The sequence below is a fragment of the Lissotriton vulgaris genome, chromosome 4_1, assembly GCF_964263255.1.
Source record: "Lissotriton vulgaris chromosome 4_1, aLisVul1.2, whole genome shotgun sequence".
NCBI lineage: Eukaryota > Metazoa > Chordata > Amphibia > Caudata > Salamandridae > Lissotriton > Lissotriton vulgaris.
This window is the reverse complement of record NC_141691.1, coordinates 1803335377-1803349992: the sequence shown is the minus strand read 5'-3', so window position 1 is coordinate 1803349992 and position 14616 is coordinate 1803335377.

Below are 14616 nucleotides of genomic sequence, written 5' to 3'. Positions count from 1 at the left end.
GCCTTGGATAGCACGGCTCCTTGGGTAAGGAGAAAGATGCAGGGTAGGGTACAAAATCTGCTCCCTGGTACAACTGTGATCTACGCCTTGCCAAAAAAGAGTGTAAACATCTGGAGAGAAGTTGGAGAAAGGGTTTTTCGGAACAGGAGAGGAAAGAGTACCATGCGAGGTTACACACATATCATGGACTCATTAGGAAAGCGAAGGCTAGCTATTATCATGAGAGAATTGGGGCTGCAGATAATGTGGCCAAAGAACTGTTCAAGCCCTCTGTCTTGGGTTCAGTAGAGACTTGCAATCGCATAGCTGACTTCTTCTCTAACAAGATAGACAAAATATACTCCACCTTCCCTGACAAAGCTAGGGATGGTAAAAGCATCAGGCTGTTTGAGAGAGGTGTCTGGGAGGGTGAAGGAATGAGTAACCTCTTGATCCCAACTCCTGAGACACTCATTCAAATATGTTTGAATGTGAAGTCAGGCTCTCCTAGGGATCCCGCTGCCCCTAAAGCTCTTAAGGAGAGTATCTCTGTCCTGGAACCATATATTAGACATCTTTTGGAGATCTCTTTTGTGACTGGCGTGGTACCAACTGCTGGAAAGAAGCAGTGGTCCTGCCCCTACCCAAAAAACCTCATATTAGCCCTGAACAACTCGATAATCTGCATCCCATCTCTCTTCTTCCCTACTTTGCTAAAGTGGCAGAGAAAGTAGTAAATAACCAACTGACGACGCATGTGGAGAAACTCCATCTTCTTCACTCTTCTGAATCGGGTTTTTGGGCTGGTCACTCCACTGAGACGGCGCTGCTCTATGCTGTGGAAACTATCAAGCAAAGGGTGGACATTGGGCAGACAGTGGCCCTGATCCTGTTTGACCTAAGCGCCGCCTTTGACACTGTGGCTCATCACACCTTGCTACAGTGTCTAACGGCGGGTGGTGTCTCTGGTCTTGCCTTGAAGTGGCAGGGCTCTTTCCTGGTAGAGCGCAGCTTCCAGGTGAGACAGGGCTCCTGCTACTCTAAGACCATCAAGCTACTTCAAGATGTGCTGCAAGGCTCAGCCTTGAGTCCGACCCTTTTCAATCTTTATGTGGCCCCCCTTGCTAACATCGCTGAGAGAACTGGGATCAGGGTAGTGTCTTACGCGGACGACTCACAACTGGTGGTGTCCCTTACGCAGGATCTGGGCTTGGCAGCCCTCAACTTCACGGCATGTCTACAGGAACTGGCATATTGGATGTCTAATAATTGCCTGAAGCTGAACGGTAATAAGACTGAGGTGCTGATTGTAGGACGCACCCCATCAGTTTGGTCGTTGGCGTGGTGGCCCCAGACCTTGGGCCCCACAGCAAGTATTCAGGTGAAGAACCTGGGCATGTGGTTGGATCCTAAGCTCTCTTTCGAGTATCAATCTAGACGGGTGGCAGGTACCTGTTTTGGGGTCCTAAAAATCCTTCGTAAGACCTTGGACCTGCTGCCGGTACCTGCCAGGAAGTCTATGATGCACGCACTTGTAACTTCCCGCCTGGACTACGGCAATATACTGTACATGGGTGCGACTGGGGCATGTCTAAATAGGCTCCAATGTGTGGAGAATGCTGCTGCTAGGCTGGTTCTCATGTTACCTAGAAGGGCGTCTACGAAGAAGGCTCTGGTGTCTCTTCATTGGCTTCCTATTAGAGAGAGGGTGATGTTTAAGGCACTCTGTGTGTGCCACCGCATCTCCCAAGGTAAGGGCCCTGCATATTTGGCGGACTTGGTCTCTCATTATGTGTCCACTGAGATCCTGTGGATCGGGTCTGATGACTGTCCCTAAGATATTGAAGTCCAGGATGGGTGGCAGATCATTTCGCTGCCTGGCCCCTCAAAACTGGAACAAACTGCAATTGAGTCTTAGGCTGGAGGCAGCGGAAATCAAGTTCAGGAAGGACTTGAAAACTCACCTTTTTCGTGTGGACTTAGGGAATTCTTAATCTCTGCTTTCACTCTCTAGCACTTTGGGGCTGCCTCTCACCATAGCTCGGGGACACACCAGTGGGTGTAACCAGGCGCTCTATATATCTCTCTTATTATCATTATTAGAGTCATGGACACACTGGTCTGCCCGGTGATAGTTTAAACAAGTCCTGGCATCTCAAAATGGGTGTTGCAGCCACAGACAAGAGTCTGGTCTCCTGCTGCTGACCGAAACTCTGGCAGGGGAGACCTGGACAATAGGTTTCCTGTCACAGGGACGTGTAACCACCTCCTAGACAGGCTTTAGTGTATTGGAGCTGGGAGGGTGCACTCTAAGAGTGCATTGTTGTCTGCACTGGGGGCACATTTGGTGTCCCTGTGCATAGTCCAGTTCAAACCAGTTGCAGGGACACTCAGCCCCTGCTCTGGCAGGAAACTGGACAAATGAAATGGGTGTAGCCACTCCTCTTCCCAAACCCTCCCATAGGTGGGTCCCCAGAGTAGGTCCAACCCCTTTCTTCAGTATAAGTAAGGGACCCCTGGCAACAGGACTTTAGATTACACCTGGACAAAACTCTGAAACTGAATCCTGGAACTTCGATGCTCTACTAAAGACTAGAGAATGGAAGACTCTCCCTTGGGGTCAAGGAGTGACTCCCCTGCTCAAGCAGGCTCCAACAAAGCATTTGCCGATCTGCATCTCATAAGCTACTGATGGATTCTGAAGTATCTGCAGCACAGGAAAAGGATTTCCAACCTTCTTGAAGGCTGACCCGAGTCTCGAGAAAAGCTGAGACCCGCAGCAATCACGAGTGATGTGGAACCGGAACTCCTGGTAACTGTGCACATTTGTTAGTGCAGTGACTTCTTGACATCTCCTGAAGTTTTGCTTTCGGCTACTTGTAGTCAGGATCCCGAGCACCATTTGCACCAAAGATTGTGGGCCTACACTACACAAGTGTTCCATGAGCCCTCTTCTTGAATTTCCGCTCGAGGCTCCTTCGCGATCCCTGGCCTGTCGACTAGTTGGTCCCCACGAAGGCAACTTCAGACCTTGCTGGTCTGCACCAAAGCATTTCTTTGTTTCCTGTGTGGGTTGCTGTTGCCAAGGCTTGTTGGGTCCAATCTGGGCACCGACACCGCAGCACTAGACATCCGGCATGTGACAGCTCGATTCCAGATCCTGGCCATTGTCGACACCTCTTTGTACTCTTGGCTGAAGAGTCAAGCTTCACCTTCTTCACCTGAAATCACCCGACATTGGGGGGGGGCATCCACCTATTGTGCCCCTGGTCACTGGCTAGTGACCCAGACTCTGTCCCCTCTGCTTTTAGGTTCTTCTAATCTTCGATGCAGGCTTGGATCACATCTGACACTTTCCTCTGAGACGGCAGCAGCACTTTGCAGCAGATCGCCATTGAAAACGACAACGAAACCTGACACCAAAAAAAACCTATGCACCCAGCTTCCCTGGGTGAAGTTACTCGAGTACTCCGGTGCTCCCGTGGGTGTTGGCTCTGGAACCCCTTAAGTCTAAAGGGTTTACTCTAAGTCCTCTCGGAAGTGTCCTTTATCTTTAACTTTCCAACCGCTACTTTCCGCATAGAAGTTAATGGTGATTCACGTGTGTGTTCACAAACTGCACGCATCCCCCGTAGGTCCCCTTTGTCACTACCTTGGGTGGTTTCTGGTGGCCCCAGTGGTTCTTAAGGCTCTAGGCCTTGTGTCTATGCAAGTCGTGGTTCTTAAACCACTTTATTGATATATGGTTCGTACGCCGCTAGGGATCAACCCATCTCCCCTTTTCCACGCGTTTCAGTCACCACCACCATCACCAAACTCATCGCACCCCATGCCATCGCCTCCATGGACTGCATACTCATCAGAGACCTGAACTTCTACCTCGAAAACCCCAGCGAACCCAACTTCACCACCCTCCTGGACAACCTCGCCAACATCGGACTGAAACTGCTCATCACCATGCTTACTCACAAGGCAGGAAACACCCTCGACCCAATCTTCGCAGGAGGAAACAACTTCCACTTCGCCACACCACGCAACCCCCATGGAAAGACCACTACTGCATACACTTACACGTTAAAAGGCTCAAACCAGCCAGATCTGCACAGTGCCCTCCACGAGGCAACTGGAGCAAAGTCAATGAGGAGCAGCTCAACTCCACCCTCAACCCTGACACCCCCACCACCACGACCAACGCCAACCTCGCAGCCAAGGAATTACACAATTGGATCTCCAACTGCACAGACAAGCTCGCACCCCTAAGCTACCCCATCAGACAGCGCCCCAGGAAGGCCATCTGGTTCACGGCCGACATCCAAGAACCAAGACGCACCTGCAGATGTCTCGCGAAGAACTGGAGAAACAGCAAAACATCAGGAGATCCCACCACCTACAAGAACTCCATGACGGAATACCACCAACACATCAGAACCACCAAAAGTACCTACATTCAAAACAAAATAATCACCAACTCCAGCAACTCTAAGGGGGCGTGGCTTGCAGCCGATGGAGTCAGACGTGAGCTAAGGAGCTCCGGACACCGTCTCCCCATGGACGTTTATCCTGTCCTCCTGCCTCGGCTGCGGGTGCCGACACTAACTCCCTAGGACATTAGAATGAGCTGTTGGTTTTGACGGCTCTTCGCGGGGCTGCTACTGCCGTATTAAGCAACAGCTCGGTGATTCTGCTCCTCGGATGGCTTTACACAAAATGGCGGCCGTGCAGTAATCGCGTTTGTTGCTCTGCGCCTCGGAGACTGAGGATGCCTTCATACGGTGGGGCCGCCTTCGCTGACCGCTCTATGCCTACACGCTGCCCCGGTGGTGCAAACTGCTGGAGGAGGGCTTTATTCATCGCAGCAGGGAGTGAAGTAATGCGGAGACCGATGTGAGCTGCGGAGCTCTGGCTGCAGTCTCCCTCAGAACGCTGCCCCAGAATCCTGCCACATCGGAATATGTGGGCGTAGCGGCCCGAGACTCGTGAGTTGGTTTATTGATGCCCAGAGAGTCTCAGGGGGCTGAAGAGGCAACGCTGAGGGTTACTCAGTGAATCTAGGTGTCAGGCAGGCAAGTTGAAGATGGCAGCTGCGCTGTAAAAACTGCTGCGGACCCCTGCACACCGGCGATTGTGGACATACACAGTGAGAGAGATCACCCCCGCTGGTCTAGGACGAGCTGTATGCCACTTTGGAGGTGAGAGAGGCTGGGGTGCTGGATGCTGAGTGCCTGACTTGTAGGTGCTCACCTCGAGAGCAGAGTGACGGCTGGGGCTGCGCTGGCCTCGTAGCGAGGATTGTGCTACATCCCCTGCATATTGGGCCTAGTGAGTGCTGGCATTGAGCGAAATCCTCCAGCTGGGCCCGGACGAGCTGTGGGCTACTCTGAAGGTGTGGGAGACCGAGACATTGGGGACTGGCTCCCACCTGGGAGACGACGTGCTGGCCGGGACTGTGATGACCTCCTGATAAGAACTGTGTTGCGCAGGGGCTGCCCGGTGGGACCCCGGCTTGCCCGGCTGGAGGAGAGTGATATGGTGCAACGTCTGGAGGCAAGGCTTGAACCTCCTGGGGACACCGACGAGCTGCGCCGGAGGGCAACGCGGCTTTCAAAGATCACAATCTCCTGCTGAGTTGTTTGGGGGACCGGAGGCCTCTGCCGTGCCTGGACGTAGCTGGCGCTGGTGCCCACCAAGAGGGACCATTGAGAATATTGCTTAGGAGACGGACTTGGTTCCTTACTCCCTCCTTTTCTTTCCCCCCGCCAACATCGGGACGCGGGACAGCTGAGGGGGCTGTAGAAGTGCGGTGGAGAAGGTGACTGGGCAGCGGAGGGAGCGCCTCTTTTTCTGGAGATTATCGGAACGTGGGGACAACTTGCAAGGAGCCGCGAAGGTTGAGGGTGGTGGGCGATCCCTGGGCTGAGGAGTGTGCTCCCAATGGTGCCTATAGAATTGTTTGGGGGCCTTGGTTGAGGATTTTTGTGGCAGCACCCAGAAGAGCATTTCCCGGGAGGTGACGTATTTACTTGAGTTGGGTCACTCATAACACAGTCGCCCGTTGGACCCTCCTCTTGGGGGGGCTGGTTGGTTGGAGTGGGGACCCCGCTGGTCCAGGTCGCAGAAGACTCCTGTACCCGGGCTGTAAGAAATACTGGGAGGTGAACTTACACTACAGACTGTGCGGCCTGGTCAACTTTGGGAAGCCACAAGGTCATCATGGGGGGGCTCCCCCAGAACAGGAAGATGGAGTGGCGGAACAGCAGAAGCAGGACAACGTTGATCAACTTCCAGAGGCACTGATGCAGCAGCAGGTGGACCAGATCCTCTGCGCTATCACGGACACAAAGGAAGCACTACAACAGGATATTGCGCAGGTATCGTTGGAACTGGGTCTCCTGTGGGCAGATCATGGGAAGTTGGATGACCAGGTGAAGCAAACTGAGGCTACCTTGGAGGTCCTGGAGCCAGTGCAGAAGACAATGGATGTCAAGATGGGGAGGTCAATCGCAGGCTCCAACTACTGGACAGAAGGGCTGAGGATGCCTTAGGGTGCAATAGAAGAAATAATATACGGGTAGTTGGCCTTCCGGAAGGAGTTGAAGGTGACAGCATGATAGATTTCCCGGAGCAGTGGCTGCGTACGAAGGTGGCCCCAGAGGGCCTGACTCCGTTTTATACCCTGGAGAGGGTGCATAGGGTGCCCGCCCATCCGTTGACACTTGGGAGACCACCCAGGCTGGTGGTGGCCCGTCTCCTTCATTATAAGGATAGGGACCTACTGCTCCAGAAGGCACGCACAGCGGGCCCCTACAGAGTAGACAATCATAAGGTGTCACTGTTCCCAGGCTATACTTTTGATGTACAAAGCCATCGAGCTTCATTTCTGGCAGTTAAGAAGGCCCTCTGAGATGAAGGCATTCAGTACTCATTGATGTTCCCCGCGCTTGCGGGTGACTTTGGATGGTAAAACATTCTTTCATAATGACCCGGATAAAGCTTGGAGTTGGTTGGAGACCTACAGGGCAGGAACAGATGAAACGGAGGCGCTGGGGGGCAGATGGCAGATGGGCCCGACCACGAAGTACGAGGCGCAACAGAGGATGCCGTCATGGGACAGAGAAAACTTCCACATCGCAGACGGTGAAAGAGAGGTCGGCAGCCCTGCTGGCCGTGACAGAAATCTCGCAGGCGAGCGGAGCATCACGGCTGGGAGCCACAGACTCAGAAAAGGGGTCAGAGGGATCGGAGTCTGATGGGACAGATGCGGGGAGTGCTACCGGGCCGCATGTCACACCAGGGATGGCAGATGAGCTTGTGAATGCCTGAACATTTGTGGTATTTCAGTGATCTATGGGGTCGGGTGCTCCTGGTATTGTGGCCTCGGGATGAGGGTGCCTGGGGGAGGCTTGGCGATTGGAAGGACTTGGGTGAGGGATTGTTGATGCCGAGCGGTTGATGGTTGGACTAGATGGGAGGATGCGGAGACGGACCGGATCTTCTAGGCTTCAGAGCCTCCCCTAGTTTCACTCTTAGGAGTGAACTCCTGGTAGCTACCAGGGAGACTGCTAGTAGGTGGTTTGGATGGGTGCTAGCTGTTTAGAGCCTGTTCTGGGGGTGTTGTTGGGGGTTGTGGTTCTTTTTGGGGTTGCTAGAAACACTGATGTGCCTATGCAAGGGATGCGATTGTGGGGAAAATTTAGCCAGCAAAATGGGGACATAACCTGAGTTAAAATGTATTACATGGAATGTACGGGGGATGCAAACCATAGTGCGGCGCCATAGGGTCCATGCTTATTTGGTGCATAGAGGGGTGCAGATAGCTTTTCTCTAAGGAACTCATTTAGACCGTGGTGAAGGCCAGGCTTTGCAGAGCAGCTGGAGGGGGCAGCTCTTTTATACAACGTATTCTGCTTTTGCTAGGGGATCGCTTGTCTGGGTGAGGGCAGGGGTTCCCTTCCAGTTGACTCAGCAGATAGTGGACAGAGAAGGGCTGTTTATGGCTTTTCTGGGGAGGTTGGATGGGAGAGATGTGACGCTGTGCAGTGTGTATGCCCCCGATGTGGACCAGAAGGCCTATTTTGCCCGGTTATCGGGGAAGCTGGCGCCAATTCTGACGGGTTCGGTGATTCTGGGGGGGCATTTTAACACGGTTATGGATACTGAGATGGATAGGTCGCACCCACCGCTACCCCGGGCACCGATACATAAGCTCTCCAAGCTCCGGAGAGACTGGCAGGCTGGATTATATAATTAATACTTGGTGAGTGCAGCATATGGGCGAACGGGTCTATTCTTATTATTCCGCCTTACATGACTTGCACGTCCGGTTGGATGCAGTGTTGTGTTCCCCGGAGGTCCATGCGCTGGTCCGTGATAGCGAATATTTGGCGAAAACAATATCGGACCATAACCCGCTGTTGTTGAGGTACAGGAGGGCATAGAACATTATTTCCTTGAGAATGAGGGGTCAGCTTCAACCCTAGTACTGGAGTGGGATGCTTTTAAGTTGTAGTGCGGGGCCTGTGTATAGCTAAGACGACAGGAGTGCGGAGGGCGCTTCAGACAGACACAGAGAAGGAGGAGCTGCGACTACGCCGCGCAGAGAGAGTTCATACGGAGGATCCGAGAGTGCACGCAGAAGTGTTGGCTGCAGGAAAGGTGGTGGCGGCGCAGGTAGAGAGGCTGCGCTGCCTCGGCCACAGGGAATACTTGGTGAAGGCGCATGCAGAGAGAGATAGGGTAGGCTCCCGGTTGGCGCGGTTGGCTAATCCGGTCCCGAGGGGCTCGCTGGTGCTGGCACTGACCGCTCCAGCGGCTGTATAGGAGAATACGCAGCAATGTATTAATGAGCTGTTCTCGGCTTTCTACACAGATATGTATGAGAGTAAATTGTGGGGTTCGGGTGAGGGATTGGAGGAGTTCTTGGCGGAGGTGCAGCTCCCGCGCCTTGAGGATGACCAGAGAGATGAGTTGGGGCAGGAGATCACAGTGGGGGAAATACGTTGTGCAATAAAACACATGGCACATAAGAAAACCCCGGGTGCAGATGGCCTGCCAGTAGAGTTTTACTCTACTTATGTCGATATCCTGGCCCCCAAATTGCTGGCAGTTTATCGAGAAGCTCGGGAGATGGGGAGGTTACCGGACTCTGCTCGTGAAGCTATCATTATCCCGCTGTTGAAACCGGGTAACGATCCTTTGTCTAGATCGGCCTACCGTTTATATTGACTAAAAAATATTGAGTGGGATTCTGGCAGCTCTGCTCCTCCCTTATATGGCGCAACTGGTCTATTCTGACCAGGCGGGTTGATATTGAGAAGGCATTTGACAGCCTGGAGTGGCCATACTTGTACCGGATCCTACGCGAATTTGGGCTTGGTGATGTCTTTGCGGGATGGACGGAACTCCTTTATAGATCAGCAACGGCTTGGGTACGGACAGGCGTGATGATTTCCTCGGCCTGCCAGGTGGGGCAGGGCACGTGGCAGGTGTACCCACTCTCCCCGTTGCTGTTTGCATTGGCCATTGAACCACTGACTTCTCATGCTTGGTTGGGGAGATACTACCCGAGATTATTTCTCAGAGGGGACATTCAGTTTATTTCCCTCTATGGGGATGACCTGTTGATATTTCTCACCAATATGGACACGGCTTTGGAGGGAGCACGAACACTCCTTCGGGTGTTTGGACAGTATTCAAGGCTGAGTGTAAACTGGGAAAAGACCTGCTTATTCCTGGCTGCGCCGGCTGTGCAGAATCCTTCGGGCGTCCGTTGGGAACCTCGATGTTTACCTTTTTTAGGCACCAACATTTATCACACTCTGGAAAATTTGTTATAGGGTAATTTGGGTCGGGCCGTGCTTGGACTTAAAGATAGTTTTGGGTATTGGAGTACATTGTCCTTATCAGTGGCGGATCGGGTGGCACTCCTGAAGATGGTGGCACTCCCACGATTATTGTATTTTTTTGGGACATTGCCGATCTGGGTGCTGGGCACCATTTTTCGGCTGCTCCGCTCTGTGGTGGTGGGATTTATCTGGGGAGCGGGAAGACGGCGAGTTGTTATGACTACAATGATACGTCTGAGAGCTGGCGGTGGTATGGCAGTGCCAGATTCCAAATGGTATTATCTGGCAGTGCAGTTGCAATGGCTCATAAAGCCTGTGGCTCGGGCGTTCCAGGACCTGGATGGCCCTGAGGGTCAATGGATCCTATAGTACATTTTATCTTTTATACTGTCCCGGCAGAGGAAGCGGCATGAGCAGCTCACTGCTGAGGAGAAGACGCTGCGGTTGTGCTGGAATCGGAGCAAGCGGAAGGCGGGGTTTAGTCGTCCATATGCCCTGGAGATTCCGCTGGGAATGCGTACGGCCTTGCCACATGGCGGGGATGGGGCGGCGCTGGCCACCTGGGAAGAACTGGGATTCGAGGGATTCGTTCTTGCATAACGTGGTTATGCAAGAACTTAGTCGCTGTAAGTCAGGTTCACCTGACGACCCCTGCCCTCCTAAACTTTGGAGCACTATAGCTGATTTTGTGGCCCCCACAATACAGCAGATATGGAATATGTCCATCTCCTCTGGAGTGTTCCTGAATATATGGAGACATGCCACTCTCCTCCCATTAAAGAAGAAACTAAATGGGGACCCCGAGGACCTTAGCAACCTTCGTCCGATCTCTCTGTTGGCAGCACCAGGCAAAATGCTTGAGAAAGTAATCCAGCGCCAACTGAATAAATTCATTTAAGAAAATAAAATATTACATGAGACGCAATCAGGCTTTAGACCCGGCTTCAGCACTGAGACAGCACTAATTGAGGTGGCAGAGTCAGTAAGGTGGTCGATGGATTCAGGAGACTCAGCGATGCTGGTGCTCCTGGATCTGTCGGCCGCTTTTGATACGGTCGACCACGTTAGACTGCTGTCGCGACTGGCTGAGATAGGCATCCAGGACCAGGCACTGGGGTGGATACAGTCGTATCTGACTCAGAGAACACAGAAGGTGGTGCTAGGGACAGTTTCCTCAACACCTAAGGCCCTCAGCTGTGGCGTACCTCAGGGATCGGCACTTAGCCCATTATTATTCAATATCTACCTGGCTCCACTCTTTACGCTGATTGCCAACAGGGGGGTCAAGGCAATCTCATCCGCCGACGACACCCAACTGGTGTTTCCGTATTCTGAAGTATCGGAGGCGTTCTTTTCGAGTTTCAAGGGCTGTGTCCAAGATGTGGCATGCTGGATGAACACAAATAAATTAAAACTCAACGCTAACAAGACGGAAGTGATCTTTTTTGGCAAAGGCCTCCCTACTCCCTCTGATCTCTGGTGGCCAGCGGAGATGGGACAGGCCCCCTCGCCTAGCCATACGGCAAAAAATCTGGGGGTGCGGTGGGATGACAGTTTGTCCTTTGCCTCGCACATCCAGCAAGTAGTTGGCTGCTGCCTGTGTAAGCTGAGGAATCTCCGTAAGATCCTGAGACTTTTACCAGAAAGCTGCCGAAAAACAGTAATCCATGCCACAGTGACATCTAGGCTGGATTACGCAAACGGCCTGTATCTGGGCTTACCAAAGTACCTTATACAGCGGCTGCAACTGGTCCAAAACGCGGCTGCAAGACTATTAATGGGGATCACTTTCAAGCATTCGGTCTCTCCGCACCTTCTTTCACTTCATTGGTTACCAGTAACTAGCAGAATCAAATTTAAGGCACTTACGCTGGCCTTCAAATCTCTGTATGGCACCTGCCCAAATTATCTGAAAACTCGATTGCCAAGATACACCCAAGCGCGCTCTCTTCGATCCAATGGGAACGCGTTCATCTTGCAGTCCCTCGAGTAAAAAGGGCTCAGCTGGGAGGACGTACTTTCTCGGCCAATGTAGCAGCACTTTGGAACACCCTGCCCCCAGCTCTTCAGCAGGCCCCCTTCGAGCTATGCTTCAAGCGGATGATGAAAACCTGGCTTTTCACCCAACCGCGCTAGGTGCAAATACCCCCAGTCCTTGCGGTCAAAACCTGTTCTTTCAGCGCCGGGACGCCTCCTTGCGAGGTAGCTGTTCGCGCTCTATAAAATTCCGTATTATTATTATCATTATTATAGGAGCTGGGATACTTGTACGAAAATGGAACTCTGTTGCCGTTTCAAACCCTTCAACAGTCATATGATCTTCCACCGGGGGACTATTTGCTGCACTCAGTGCTTGTTTCTGCTATGCAGCGTTATTGGGGAATGGGTCTGTCGGAACCACGTACTTCCATGGTATGCCAATACATGGTGATGGCGGCGGGAACTGTTAAGGCCATTACATGCCTTTACAAGTGCATGTTAACTGAGACTCAGGAGCCACAAAGGAAGGTTCCAAGAGAAATGGGAGCTAGACCTGGGCAGGGAACTTCCTGAGACTACATGGGACCATCTAGTTAGGAGAGCCTGGAAATGTATGAGGAATGCTAGATTCCAATTGGTGCAATTATGCATCCTGCACAGGGCGTATTTGACGCCGGCCAAGCTCAATCAATACTTCAATGCGTTAGCGGCTCAGTGTCCGAGGTGTGATTTGGAGGGAGCCGACTTTCAACACATGTTGTGGGGGGTGTATAAGTTTAGGGGCATATTGGAAGGAGGTACTGGAGCTATTATGCCAAATAACGGACCGGAGATTAGAACTGGATAAGGGAGTCTGTTTATTGCAATAGTTCCCACATACCTCCAGAGCGAAAGTGACAAGTAGATTTATTGATCTGGGCCTCGTATTAGCTAAAAGAGAAATCACAATGCACTGAAAATCGGCAAGGGGGCCAGGGATGGGAAGATGGCGAGCTGAGATGCTTAAATGGGCACAGAGCGAAAGTGCATTTAGGTTGCAGCAGGCCTTGAGAATGAATAATGAAAAGGCGCTGGAGGCGGCGAGGGCGTGGGAGGCCTTAGTGGTGATATTGAGGACCCCAGAGTCGGAGTCAGGGGAGGATTCGGAATTAGAGCAGGTACAAGACCCAAATGACACATTAGCGCAGGGGGAAGGAGCTGAGGTATGATCGATGGACTAAGTGATGATCTCTGAGTAGCTATTTTATGACCTATACTGTAACTCTGAAGTTCACGTTCATTATTGCATTAGATTCTGATGTCCCGTATTGATTGGTAGATCATGACACTGAGGCGGATGGGGGGATATGGGTGGGGGGACGCAGTTTGAGAGGGTAGGTAAGGGTGGGCGTAGTTTGCGAAGTAGCGCTACGCGAAGCTACCCGAAGTGCACTTCACACTACGCAAACTTCACGTAGCACTACGCTAGCTGCGTAGTAGCATGTTCGCACTGTGCAAGATGCGTTTTCAATGATTGTACAGTGCGGACAAGCATCCGGCACTGTGCAATCGTTGAAAATGGCATCTTGCACAGTGCAAGCTGTAGTTTTCTGCTGCTCGAGTAGATTTTTACTCGAGCGGCAGCTTTCTCAACGCGAACTGGTAGTTTCTCATAATGAGTGGTCGCAAGCATGCGCAACCACTCGCAATGATAAACCTGACCTCCCCGGGTTGAGAACCTCAGGAGGATGTCATTTTGCTTGCTCGCGATCGCGAACATGACTTTGAGGACCGCGAACAAGAAAAAAATGACCGCTGCACTACGCTACACTCTACTACGTGTGTTCGCACTGTGCTACGTGCAGCTCGCATAGTGCGAAGTTGAGCAAACTTCTCAAACTACACGAGCGTAGCTTAGTGCTTCGCCCAGGGTTAGGTAGAAGACATTTTCTATTGCTAGAATTCAATTAACGATTCATAATTATAAGTGCATATGATCCCCTGTTATTTTTCAGTTTTTTAAATTTTGAAAATAAATAAAAAATATGTAAAAAAAATAAAAATCCAGCAACTCCAAGGAACTCTTCAGCATAATCCAGGAATTCACCAAGCCCATCAGCGAAACCACCACAATCACCCTGTCCGCAACTAGCTCGGATCCTACTTCCATCTGAAAATCAACAGCCTCTACGACAATTTCACTGACCAGACACCTGGCTCAGCAACCACTCCCTTCTCCAGCAATGCCAGCCAGCACACCATCTCCTCCTGGACACTGGTGACAATGAAGAGGCCACTTTGACCATGAAAGGTATCCACTCGGGCCCCCCACAGACCCCTCCCCACCGCACATCTACCAGAGAGCCGCCATCACTCCAGAACTATGACGCACCATCAATGCCAATTTCAAGACTGGCACCTTTCCCGATGACTGCAAATGCACAGAAGTCAAACCCCTGCTCAAGAAGCCGTCAGCAGATCCCACGGACCACATGAATTACCGGACCAACTTCCTCCGCCCTTTTGCAGCAAATGTCACTGAGAAGACTGTCAACGCACCACTAACAAGGTTCATCAAAGAAAACTCAATCCTCGACCCCTCCCAATCTGGATTCCGCAGCAACCACAGCACCGAGACCGCCCTACTTGCTGACACAAATGACATCCACACCCTCTTCTACCAAGGACACACTGCGGCCCTTATCCTACTCGATCTCTCAGCAGCATTCAACAACGTCTCCCACCGCACACTTGCTGCCAGACTCCACGACGGAACAAGGAACCTCCCTCGGTTAGACTACATTTCCCATCATTTTTCCAAGGTTGCCTTGATGCT